The sequence below is a fragment of the Ranitomeya variabilis genome, chromosome 2 (assembly GCF_051348905.1).
Source record: "Ranitomeya variabilis isolate aRanVar5 chromosome 2, aRanVar5.hap1, whole genome shotgun sequence".
NCBI lineage: Eukaryota > Metazoa > Chordata > Amphibia > Anura > Dendrobatidae > Ranitomeya > Ranitomeya variabilis.
This window is the reverse complement of record NC_135233.1, coordinates 160,522,833-160,537,029: the sequence shown is the minus strand read 5'-3', so window position 1 is coordinate 160,537,029 and position 14,197 is coordinate 160,522,833.

The window sequence follows — 14,197 nt, the reverse complement described above, 5'->3', positions numbered from 1 at the left end:
TTGCCCCTGTCCTATGGACGGGGTACTTCACTGCTTTCTGTACTTCTTCCTTGACCTGTTTCTCTGGACCAACTCTTGGGTTGCATGGGTGCTCTGCACTGGTTCCGTAAATGGCCAAACTTGCCACAGTTGTAACACTTGACACTTCTTCTGTCTTTGTAGTGGGTTGCGCTTCCAGGTCAGTGGTCACCAGGAGAGGGGCGTCTTCTGCACTCCTAGTTGGGACTCCATCCCTTTGGCTACTGTGGACAACGGCATGATGGGAACTGTAGCAGCAGTGGGGTTCGGCCTGCTGATTGAAGCTGCAGGCCTGCGGGGCCTAGTGGTAAGATGAGGCCTGCAGGTGCGTCTGTTGCAAGGCCCAGGGGTGCCATGAGATCGGCGGCTGCATCCAACCCAAGGTATTAGGGCATTACAGGGGCTGCAGCTGCATCTGCCACCACTTCTTACCCTTGTTCTGACATAGCTTCTCCCCTTTGCTAACCTTACTGAGGTCGGTGTCTCCTCTCCGGAGTCTGCAGCAGTTCTTCCGGTGTGTCGCTCGGCACTTTGCAGCGTCTTCACTTCTGGCTCCCCTTCCGGCATTCTCAGCAGCACGGCACCCGTTTCCTTCTTTGCGCTCTTTCCAGCTGGCTCCGCCCACGAAGGTACGCCTCTTCTTCCCTTGCGCTCTTCCTGGTGCTATAATGGCCGCAGTTTTGGCAGCAATTGGCAATAAACAGTCTTTTAGGCGCACATGACCCGTTTTGCTTGGTCAGTCCACTGCTATTGAGCTGTTCTCGGGCCTAGCCACTATCAGTGGTTTCCTTATTGGCTGTCTCAGTCCATGTACAAAGGCCTGTGCCAACATTTGCCTGTGTATCTGGTCATGAATGGTGAAGCCCAAGTCTTGGAATACTTGCATTACTCTGCCATGAAACGTCTTTACAGACTCTGTCTTGTCTTGGCTCATGTCATGTAAGCTGAGGGCTTGTCCTGCCAATCTGCCTTTGGCCCACTCTCTGAGCTGTTCAATTAGCTGTGGCCCTGACTCCCAAGCATGTACATCTAATTCTGCTGGAAGTTTGAATTGTTGCTTCATGATTGGCCAGAGTGCATCACCTGCTTCTATTTTCATTTATGGCCCAGAGATCATCCCAGGTGGCTGCATATGTTCGCTGGTTTTGCTACATTCTTTGGTAAAATGGCATGGGGTGCATCTCTGGGTCTGGAAGATTGTTGAGAATGCTGGTCACCTGGATTGGGGTGAAGTGCACATAGTGTAATGGTGGTGCCTCTATCTGCCCCTGCATTCTTGTTGCCTGTGGGTTTCTTTTCCTAGTACTAGGCAGCATGTATGATGTTCCCTCTTCATCTTCATCAGAGGAATAGTTGTGATAGCGTGTGCTGGGGTCATACACTGGCTGATTTTGGACTTAGAAGTTGCCTTTTTGTGTGAGGATGTCTTCCCATTTGCTGAAGCTGTGGTGGATTAGGCTTATAGTTCTATGCTGGTGTGAATGTAAGCAGCTCTGACCGGTGCTGAAGTTGTACATTATCAGCAGATGGTGATGTCAGTCCTCCCCCTCTGCACCCAGGGCTGAGCTGCCAGCTGCCTGGTGTGTCTGGGGGCTGCCTACTGCATTGTGGGTAGGGGGATTTTCACCTTCTTTCCCCGATATCACAACTGGTAATGTCTGGTCTGTGCCTGTAAGCACTGAATACAGAGGCACCACATTAGTTGAATTGGGCGTTGGCCCAGCCTGCAACAAAGAAGAAGGAGGCTGTGTAAAAGGAGGAGATAGGTGAGGCAGAGAAGAAGGAGGAGGTAGAGTTGTAAGGTGCACAGGAGGAGGAGGTGAGGAATGAGAAAAAGGAACAGAAGGAGGAAAAGATGGGAGGTGTGGAGGAGAGAGAAGAGGAGGAGATGAGAGGTGTGGAGATGGATGTGGAGAAAGAAGAGCAGGAGGCGATAGGTGTGGTGGGGGAGTGAAGAAGGAGGAGAGAAGGAGGAGAGAAAAAGGTTGAGTGAAGAAGGAGGAAAAAGGTGTGGAGAAGAAGGAGAAGGAGGAGTAGAGAGGTGTGGAGGAGAGAGATAGAGAAAAGTGTGGAGAAAGAGGAGCGGAAAGGAGAGAGAGCGAGAGTGAAGAAGGAGGAGTGAAAGAGTGACAGAGAAAGAGGAGGATAGAGAAGAGAATTCATCCCCCTTCTGTGCAGTCTGAGAGGGCATGGTTGGAACAATGATGCCTTCTTCCTGTAGGGAGGGACGGGGTGCGCCACATACTGCGCAAGTCTCCCTATACCATGGATTCTGTTGAGATCAGACTGCACATGCCTAATGTATGGGGAGGCGCTGATGGCTTAATACCTTTCCCCATCTTTCTGTACCACCTAAACAATGTAAGCTCTGCTGCTACTTTATACCATGTATTAGTATTCGGCAATTTAACATCAGCTAACTTCCCTTATTTTCCTTTCTCAATAAATCATGTCATTCTGCAGTCTGAAGACTGCCATTCTGATGGATTTCACATACAGTACAGACCAAAAGTTTGGACACACCTTCTCATTTAAAGATTTTTCTGTATTTTCATGACTATGAAAATTGTATATTCACACTGAAGGCATCAAAACTATGAATTAACACATGTGGAATTATATACTTAACATAAAAGTGTGAAACAACTGAAAATATGTCTTATATTCTAGGTTCTTCAAAGTAGCCACCTTTTGTTTTGATGACTGCTTTTGCTTTGCACACTCTTGGCATTCTCTTGATGCGCTTCAAGAGGTAGTCACCGGGAATGGTCTGCCAACAATCTGGAAGGAGTTCCCAGAGATGCTTAGCACTTGTTGGCCCTTTTGCCCTCACTCTGTGGTCCAACTCACCCCACACCATCTCGATTGGGTTAAGGTCTGGTGACTGTGGAGGCCAGGTCATCTGGCGTAGCACCCCATCACTCTCCTTCATGGTCAAATAGCCCTTACACAGCCATCACACCTCCTACTCCAATCTTCACGGTGGGAACCAGGCATGTAGAGTCCATCCATTCACCTCTTCTGCATCGCACAAAGACACGGTGGTTGGAACCAAAGATCTCAAATTTGGACTCATCAGACCAAATCACAGATTTCCACTGGTCTAATGTCCATTCCTTGTGTTCTTTAGCCCAAACAAGTCTCTTCTGCTTGTTACCTGTCCTTAGCAATGGTTTCCTAGCAGCTATTTTACCATGAAGGCCTGCTGCACAAAGTCTCCTCTTAACAGTTGTTGTAGAGATGTGTCTGCTGCTAGAACTCTGTGTGGCATTGACCTGGTCTCTAATCTGAGCTGCTGTTAACCTGTGGTTTCTGAGGCTGGTGACTTCGATAAACTTATCCTCAGAAGCAAAGGTGACTCTTGGTCCTCCTTTCCTGTGGAGGTCCTCATGTGAGCCAGTTTCTTTGTAGCGCTTGATGGTTTTTGCCACTGCACTTGGGGACATTTTCAAAGTCTTTATATTTCATAGAGAGTTAGATAGCAGAATAGCCAATAATTCAATTGTCAGGTTCTGTAAAATCATTGCAGAAGCCGACAGGATATGAGACATGGTTTACATACAGTAAGTCATTGCAGAACAGTTAGATTTTTATATGTCCCACACTAATAATGTTAGTAGTGTGTGTGTGTGTGTGTGTGTGTGTGTGTGTGTGTGTGTGTGTGTGTGTGTGTGTGTGTGTGTGTGTAAAATTTTGGAGCTGTAGGTGTTAAATTAAAAGATTACTTTGCAGAAAAAACTGGCCAGAGAAAGAAAGCCAGTGACTGAGCGCTGATATTAATAGCCTAGAGTGGGACCATGGTTATTGGCCCCCCCTGGCTAAAAACATCTGCCCTCAGCCACCCCAGAAAAGGCGCATCTATAAGATGCGCCTATTCCGGCACTTAGCTTCTCTCTTCCCACTGTCCTGTAGCATTGGCATATGGGGTAATAAGGGGTTAATGTCACCTTGCTATTGTAAGGTAATAATAAGCCTGGTTAATAATGCAGAGGTGTCAATAAGACACCTATCCATTATTAATCTAATAGTCTGAAAAGGTTTAAAATACACCCACACATTAAGAATAAAGTATTTTAAGGAAATAATAAAACACACAGGTTTTAACTTTATTGTACTCTCAATCCAAGCGAAGTCCTCATTCTCCTGTAAAAATTCCAAAATAAAAAAGCAACAATATCCTATACCTGTCCACCATGCAGTCAAGTCCCACTAAGTAATCCATATCTGGGGGCATTTACATTTTACAAGCAGGAGCGCTGCTAATGGGGCCGCTCCCGGCTGTAAACGACTGGGGAATAAAGGAAATGCAGGGAACAGAGCTTCGGTGACTATCGGTGCCATCATCGAAGCTTCGCCCCCTGGCAGCATGAACTCAAATGAAGTCTTCAGCCTTGGAAAATGGCAGAAGTTTATTAACCCTTCTGGTGCTTTACAGAAATTTTTTGAATGTTTTAAAAAAAAATTAACATTTAACTTTTTTTTCACAAAAAAATTACTTCAGATCCAATTTTCTTTATTTTCCCAAGGGTAACAGGAGAAATTGGACCCCACAAGGTATTGTCCTGAGTATGATGATACCCCATAAGTGGGGGTAAATAACTGTTTGGGTGCATGGCAGAGCTGGAATTGGCTGGAACTGTGATCGGACGCCATGTGGCGTTTGAAGAGCCCCTGATGTGCCTAAACAGTGGGAAACCCAAATTCTAACTCCAACCCTAACCCCAACACACCCCTAACCCTAATGCCAACCCTGACCATAACCCTAACCACATACCTAACCCTAACACACCCCTAACTCTAATCCCAACCCTAACCCTAATGCCAACCGTAACTGTAATCCTAACTTTAGCCCCAACCCTAACCCTAACTGTGGCACCCCAGGAGGCCAGGTACCACAGTGGTATTGCCTTCCACTTGGGAAAGGTGATGCCATGCCTGAAAACAAGGAGGATCCCTTTGACAGGTAATCTGTACAATCAACAATTTCTGACTCCAGGCCAGAAGGGGGAGCTCTAAACCCGGTTTCAGGGGAGCTTCCCTAGATAGACATACTTTCTGGTCTGGAGGAGGAGTTAGTTAGTCTGGTGCAGACAACGAACAGTGATGGAGCACTGGAGAAGTCAGGAGCTAGAGGAGAGCTGCTAGTGAGCTCCCTCTAAGCTGAAGCGCAGAAACCGAGCACCGGGAGCCCGAGGCTGTGTGGAACTACATGTCCCATGGCAAAACCGGAGGGCAGAAAATTGAAAGTGACTTGCCCACATTACACCCTGAGGTTCAGCAACACTCAGAGCCCAGAGTCACCGTGGTGTTGCCTACCATGCAGGAACTGTCCCAGGACAGAGAGTAAGAGATGACCTTGACAGAAGCCACCTGCAGCAAGAGACTATTATTCAGCACATAGTGGAAGGCTCTAGTGATGAGCCTTTGTTAGTGTTCGGAGATTAAGATTTCATGGCAGCTGATTGACTTACAGCTATTAGCCAGCTTGATTACATGTGGAGATTCCCTAGCAACCAGGCAACCCCCACATGTACTCAGCCTGGCTAATAGCTGTAAATCATTCAGCTGCTGCGATGAAAACTTAATCTCCGAACACAAGCAAATACTCGGAGGTCACCCGAGCGTGCTCGGGAAAACCCAAGCAACGAGTATATTCGCTCATCACTAGAAGGCTCCTAATCTGCCTGGACTCCATCGACACCTGTTGCTGGTACCCTGGACCGAGGCTGTCTACCATCATTAAACCAGGTAAAGAGACTGCAACCCTGTGTCCTCCGTTTATTTCCGGTACCACACCATCCTTGCCAACCACATTGGGAGCCCTGGGGACCCGGCTTTACCTGTGGGAAGCCATACCATCCCTGTTGCCATAACACCACCCCAGAGGACCTCTTTAAGCAGCGTTGGTCACCCCTGACCGAGTACCACAGGTGGCGTCACAAACTTTTATTTCACAAACACCTTTAAAGACTGTCCCTTTTACTTGGACATCCAGGGCCACGGACCGGGTCACCGCCGCCGTGACACATCCCTTTAAGTACTGGACCCAGTACCGAGCACCCCATGGCCCTGGCGGGCGTTCCATAACCCTAATGGAAAAATGGAAATAAATACATTTTTTACTTTATTATTTTTCCCTAACTAAGGGAGTGATACAGGAGGGTTTGATTCACTAATTATAGCAGGTTTTTATGTTTGGCAGCTGTCACACACTAACAGATGCTTTTTATTGCAAAAAAAATAGTTTTTGCTCACCACATTTTGAGAGCTATTATTTTTCCATATTTTGGCCCACAGAGTTGTGTGAGATCTTGTTTTTTGCGGGACGTGTTGATGTTTTTATTGGTATCATTTTTGGGCACATGCATTTTTTTATCTCTTTTTATTACGATTTTTGTGAGGCAGAATGAACAAAAACCATCAATTCATTAATTTCTTTTGGGTGGGGGGACGTTTTACCGTTCCGCGTGTGGTAAAATTGATAAAGCAGTTTTATTCTTCGGGTCAGTACGATGACAGCGATACCTCAGTTATATCATTTTTTTTTATGTTTTGGTGCTTTTATACAATAAAAACTATTTTGTATACAAAATAATTATTTTTTCATCGCTTTATTCTGACGGCTGTAACTTTTTTATTTTTCCAGTGTTGGAACTGTATGGTGGCTTGTTTTTTGCGGGACAAGATGGCGTTTTCAATGGTACCATCTTTATATCTGTCTTTTTGATCGCGTGTTATTCCACATTTATTCGGCGGTATGATGATAATGCATTGTTTTTTGATGATGTTCACTAAAGGGGTTACCAGTGGGACAGTTTTATAGGGTGGGTGGTTACGGACGCGGGTATACCAAATATGTGTACTTTCATTGTTCAGATTTTTTTTTCACTCAAAAATGTATTGATAGAATAAATATTTATTTTTTTATTATAACTTTTTATTATTTTTTTAGATATTTTTAAAATTATTAAACTTTTTTTAATTAATTCTTAGTTTAACCCCTTCACCCCCAAGGGTGGTTTGCACGTTAATGACCGGGCCAATTTTTACAATTCTGACCACTGTCCCTTTATGAGGTTATAACTCTGGAACGCTTCAACGGATCTTGGCAATTCTGACATTGTTTTCTCGTGACATATTGTACTTCATGATAGTGGTAAAATTTCTTCGATATAACTTGCGTTTATTTGTGAAAAAAACGAATATTTGGCGAAAATTTTGAAACTTTCGCAATTTTCCAACTTTGAATTTTATGCCCTTAAATCACAGACATATGTCATGCAAAATACTTAATAAGTAACATTTCCCACATGTCTACTTTACATCAGCACAATTTTGGAACCAAAATTTTTTTTTGTGACGGATTTATAAGGGTTAAAAGATGACCAGCAATTTCTCATTTTTACAACACCATTTTTTTTTAGGGACCACATCTCATTTGAAGTCATTTTGAGGGGTCTATATGATAGAAAATACCCAAGTGTGACACCATTCTAAAAACTGCACCCCTCAAGGTACTCAAAACCACTTTCAAGAAGTTTATTAACCCTTCAGGTGTTTCACAGGAATTTTTGAAATGTTTAAATAAAAATAAACATTTAACTTTTTTTCACACAAAATTTATTTCAGCTCCAATTTGTTTTATTTTACCAAGGGTAACAGGAGAAAATAGACCACAAAATTTGTTGTACAATTTGTCCTGAGTACGCTGATACCCCATATGTGGGGGTAAACCCCTGTTTGGGCACATGGCAGAGCTCGGAAGGAAAGGAGCGCCATTTGACTTTTCAATGCAAAATTGACTGGAATTGAGATGGGACGCCATGTTGCATTTGGAGATCCCCTGATGTGCCTAAACATTGAAACCCCCCACAAGTGACACCATTTTGGAAAGTAGACTCCCTAAGGATCTTATCTAGATGTGTGGTGAGCACTTTGACCCAACAAGTGCTTCACAGAAGTTTATAATGCAGAGCCGTAAAAATAAAAAATCATATTTTTTCACAAAAATTATCTTTTCACCCCCAATTTTTTATTTTCCCAAGGGTAAGAGAAGAAATTGGACCCCAAAAATTGTTGTGCAATTTGTCCTGAGTACGCTGATACCCCATATGTGGGTGTAAACCATTGTTTGGGCACAGGGCCGAGCTCGGAAGGGAAGGAGCGCCATTTGACTTTTCAATGCAAAATTGACTGGAATTGAGATGGGACGCCATGTTGCGTTTGGAGAGCCCCTGATGTGCCTAAACATTGAAACCCCCCACAAGTGACACCATTTTGGAAAGTAGACCCCTTAAGGAACTTATCTAGATGTGTGTTGAGCACTTTGACCCAACAAGTGCTTCACAGAAGTTTATAATGCAGAGCCGTAAAAATAAAAAATCATATTTTTTCACAAAAATGATCTTTTCGCCCTCATTTTTTTATTTCCCCAAGGGTAAGAGAAGAAATTAGACCACAAAAGTTGTTGTGCAATTTGTCCTGAGTACGACGATACCCCATATGTGGGGGTAAACCACTGTTTGGGCGCATAGCAGAGCTCGGAAGGGAAGGAGCGCTATTTTACTTTTCAATGCAAAATTGACTGGAATTAAGATGGGATGCCATGTTGCGTTTGGAGAGCCCCTGATGTGCCTAAACATTAAAAACCCCCACAAGTGACACCATTTTGGAAAGTAGACCCCCTAAGGAACTTATCTAGATGTGTTTTGAGAGCTTTGAACCCCCAAGTGTTTCACTACAGTTTATAACGCAGAGCCGTGAAAATAAAAATTCTCTTTTTTTTTCACAAAAATGATTTTTAGCCCCCAGTTTTGTATTTTCACAAGGGTATCAGGATAAATTGGACCCCAAAAGTTGTTGTCCAATTTGTCCTGAGTACGCTGATACCCCATATGTGGGGGGGAACCACTGTTTGGGTGCATGACAGAGCTTGGAAGGGAAGGAGCGCCATTTGGAATGCAGACTTAAATGGATTGGTCTGCAGGCGTCACGTTGCATTTGCAGAGCCCCTGATGTACCCAAACAGTACAAACCCCCCACAAGTGACCCCATATTGGAAACTAGACCCCCCAAGGAACTTATCTAGATGTGTTGTGGGAACTTTGAACCCCCAAGTGTTTCACTACAGTTTACAACGCAGAGCCGTGAAAATAAAAAATCTTTTTTTTCCCACAAAACTTATTTTTTGGCCCCCAGTTTTGTATTTTCCCAAGGGTAGCAGGAGAAATTGGACCCCAAAAGATGATGTCCAATTTGTCCTGAGTACGTTGATACCCCAAATGTTGGGGTAAATACCTGTTTGGGCACACGGGAGAGCTCTGAAGGGAAGGAGCACTGTTTTCCTTTTTCAACGCAGAATTGGCTGGAATTCAGATCGGATGCCATGTCCCGTTTGGAGAGCCCCTGATGTGCCTAAACAGTGGAAACCCCCCAATTATAACTGAAACCCTAATCCAAACACACCCCTTACCCTAATCCCAACAGTAACCCTAACCACTCCTCTAACCCAGACACACCCAACCCTATTCCCAACCATAAATGTAATCCAAACCCTAACCCTATCTTTAGCCCCAACCCTAACTGTAGCCCCAACCCTAGCCCCAACCCTAGCCCTAACCCTAGCCCTAACCCTAGCAATAACCCTAGCCCTATCACTAGCCCTAACACTAGCCGTAACACTAGCCCTAACCCTAACCCTAACCCTAACCCTAGCCCCAACCCTAGCCCCAACCCTAGCCCCAACCCTAGCCCTAACCCTAGCCCTAACCCTAACCCTAGCCCCAACCCTAGCCCTAACCCTAACCCTAGCCCTAACCCTAGCCCCAACCCTAGCCCTAACCCTTGCCCTAACCCTAACCCTAGCCCTAACTCTAGTCCTAACTCTAGCCCTAACCCTAACCCTAATGGGAAAATGGAAATAAATACATTTTTTAATTTTTTTATTTTTCCCTAACTAAGGGGGTGATGAAGGGGGGTTTGATTTACTTTTATAGCGGGTTTTTTAGTGGATTTTTATGATTGGCAGCCGTCACACACTGAAAGACGCTTTTCATTGCAAAAAATATTTTTTGCGTTACCACATTTTGAGAGCTGTAATTTTTCCATATTTGAGTCCACAGAGTCATGTGTGATCTTGTTTTTTGCGGGACGAGTTGACGTTTTTATTGGTAACATTTTCGGACACGTGACATTTTTTGATCGCTTTTTATTCCCATTTTTGTGAGGCAGAGTGATCAAAAACCAGCTATTCATGAATTTCTTTTGGGGGAGGCGTTTATACCGTTCCGCGTTTGGTAAAATTGATAAAGCAGTTTTATTCGTCGGGTCAGTACGATTACAGTGATATCTCATTTATATCATTTTTTTTATGTTTTGGCGCTTTTATACGATAAAATCTATTTTATAGAAAAAATAATTATTTTGGGATCGCTTTATTCTCAGGACTATAACATTTTTATTTTTTTGCTGATGATGCTGTATGGCAGCTCGTTTTTTGCGGGACAAGATGACGTTTTCAGCGGTACCATGGTTATTTATATCAGTCTTTTTGATCGTGTGTTATTCCACTTTTTGTTCGGCGGTATGATAATAAAGCGTTGTTTTTTGGCTCGTTTTTTTTTTTTTCTTATGGTGTTTACTGAAGGGGTTAACTAGTGGGGCAGTTTTATAGGTTGGGTCGTTACGGACGCGGCGATACTAAATATGTGTACTTTTATTGTTTTTTTATTTTATTTAGCTAAAGAAATGTATTTATGGGAATAATATATATATATTTTTTTCTTTATTTAGGATTTTTTTTTTTTTTTTTTACACACATGTGGGAAATTTTTTTTTAACTTTTTTACTTTGTCCCAGGGGGGGACATTACAGATCATTGATCTGACAGTGTGCACAGCACTCTGTCAGATCGACGATCTGCTGTGCAGGGCTGCAGGCTTACCAGCGCCTGCTCTGAGCAGGCACTCGGTAAGCCACCTCCCTCCCTGCAGGACCCGGATGCCACGGCCATCTTGGGTCCGGGACCTGCGGCAAGGAGGGAGGTAGGAGACCCTCGGAGCAACGCGATCACATCGCATTGCTCCGGGGGTCTCAGGGAAGCCCGCAGGGAGCCCCCTCCCTGCGCGATGCTTCCCTATACCGCCTGTACACCGCGATCATGTTTGATCGCGGTGTGCCGGGGGTTAATGTGCCGGGGGCGGTCCGTGACTGCTCCTGGCACATAGTGCCGGATGTCAGCTGCGATATGCAGCTGACACCCGGCCGCGATCGGCCGCGCTCCCCCCGTGAGCGCGGCCGATCGCGTATGACGTACTATCCCGTCGGTGGTCATACGGGCCCACCCCACCTCGACGGGATAGTACGTCAGATGTCAGAAAGGGGTTAATTCTGTGTCCCACTATGGTACAATCATTTTTTGCAGGCTGATTGCTTCTATAGCACGCAGATCTGCATGCTACAGAAGCTGTCAGTGCTGCAGCTTCTGTGCAAATAACCTTCAAGACTTCCTGAAATGCCCTGCGCTTGACAGGAAGTCTCTCAGCTCTGGAGACCCAGATGTCATCATGACGACATCGGGTCTCCATGGCAGCGATCAGGATCCCATGGCATGCCACGGGGTCTCCGATCCAAAGGCAAAGGGGCTGTCAGCCCATCTGCCGGCTGCGGGAACGCCGTGATCATGTTTGCTCAAAGTGTTTTGGGGATTAAAGTGCCAGAAGTGGTTCGTGATGGCTCCTGGCACTTCAGCTGACACCCAGCCGCGATCAGCTAATCGCATGGGACGTACTATTCCATCGATGGGCATTAAGTCCCAGGTCACATGGATGGAATAGTACTTCCATTGCCAGAAATGGGTTAAATTCCAGTAGAATTCAATTCTTTATAAGTTCTCCCAGCCCTAGTCTCAATCAACAAGGGTATACATTTTTCAGAAATCTTTGACTCTGAAAGGGTTAATACACTGCGTGCAGAATTATTAGGCAAGTTGTTTTTTGGATCACATGATACTTTTTATACATGTTGTCCTACTCCAAGGTGTTCAGGTTTGAGAGCCAACTACCAATTAAGTAAATCAGGTGATGTGCATCTCTGTAATGAGGAGGAGTGTTGTCTAATGACATCAAAAGTCTATATAAGGTGTGCTTAAGTATTAGGCAACTTTCTTTCCTTTGGCAAAATGGGTCAGAAGAGAGATTTGAAGGGCTCTGAAAAGTCCAAAATTGTGAGATGTCTTGCAGAGGGATGCAGCAGTGTTGAAATTGCCAAACTTTTGAAGCGTGATCACCGAACAATCAAGCAATTCATGGCAAATAGCCAGCAGGGTCGCAAGAAGCATGTTGGGCAAAAAAGGCGCAAAATAACTGCCCATGAATTGAGGAAAATCAAGCGTGAAGCTGCCAAGATGCCATTTGCCACCAGTTTTGCTATATTTCAGAGCTGCAACGTTACTGGAGTATCAAAAAGCACAAGGTGTGCGATACTCAGGGACATGGCCAAGGTAAAGAAGGCTGAAAAATGACCACCTTTGAACAAGAAACATAAGATAAAACGTCAAGACTGGGCCAAGAAATATCTTAAGACTGACTTTTCAAAGGTTTTATGGACTGATGAAATGAGAGTGACACTTGATGGGCCAGATGGATGGGCCAGAGGCTGGATCAGTAAAGGCCATAGAGCTCTACTCCAACTGAGACGCCAGCAAGGTGGAGGTGGGGTACTGGTATGGGCTGGTATCATCAAAGATGAACTTGTGGGACCTTTTCGGGTTGAGGATGGAGTGAAGCTCAACTCCCAGACCTACTGCCAGCTTCTGGAAGACAACTTCTTCAAGCAGTGGAGTCGGTATCGATCAAGAAAAACATGATTTTCTTGCAGGACATGCCTCCAACTACTCCACAGCGTGGCAGGCCAGTAGAGGTCTCAAAGAAGAAAAATAATGACATTGCCCCCTTGTTCACCTGATCTGAGCCCCATAGAGAACCTGTGGTCCCTCATAAAATGTGAGATCTACAGGGAGGGAGAACAGTCCACCTCTCGGAACAGTGTCTGGGAGTCTGTGGTGGCTGCTGCATGCAATGTTGATCGTAAACAGATCAAGCAACTGACGGAAGGATGTTGAGTGTCATCATAAAGAAAGGTGGCTATATTGGTCACTAATTTTTTTTGGTTTAGTTTTTGCATGTCAGAAATGTTTATTTCTAAATTTTGTATATTTATAGTGTTTACCTGGTGAAAATAAAAAAGTGAGATGGGATTATATTTGGTTTTTATTAAGTTGCCTAATAATTCTGCACTGTAATAGCTACCTGCACAAATAGATATCCTCCTAAGATAGCCAAATTAAAAAAAAACCCACTCCAACTTACAAAAATATTAACCTCTTTCTGACCTTGGATGGGATAGTACGTCCGAGGTCAGATACCACGCTTTAATGCAGGGCTCCGGCGGTAAGCCCGCATCAAAGCCGGGACATGTCAGCTGTTTTGAAATCGCGATTCACCCGCCGCTATTAACTAGTTAAATGCAGCTGTCAAACGTTGAAGGCGGCATATAACTGGCGCTTCCGGCCGGGCGGCCGGAAATGAGCGCATCGCTGACCCCCGTCACATGATCGGGGGTCAGCGATGCTTCTGCATTGTAACCATAGAGGTCCTTGAGACCTCTGTGGTTTTTGATGCCAGCCTGCTGAGAGCGCCACCCTGTGGACGGCGCTCATAGCACACCTGCATTTCTGCTGCATAGCAGCGATCTGATGATCGCTGCTATGTAGCAGAGCCGATCGCATTGTGCCAGCTTCTAGCCTCCTGTGGAGGCTATTGAAGCATGGCAAAAGTTAAAAAAAAGTTAAAAAAATGTGAAAAAATTAAAAAAATATAAAATTTTAAATCACCCCCCTTTCGCCCCATTCAAAGTTAATCAATAAAAAAAAAATCAAACCTACACGTTTGATATCGCCGCTTTCAGAATCGACGGATCTCTCAATAAAAAAAGGATTAACCTGATCACTAAACGTCGTAGCGAGAAAAAAATTCGAAACGCCAGAATTACGTTTTTTTGGTCACCGCGACATTGCATTAAAATGCAATAACGGCGATCAAAAGAACATATCTGCACCAAAATGCTATCATTAAAATCACCAGCTCAGCATGCAAAAAATAAGCCCTCACCCAACCCCAGA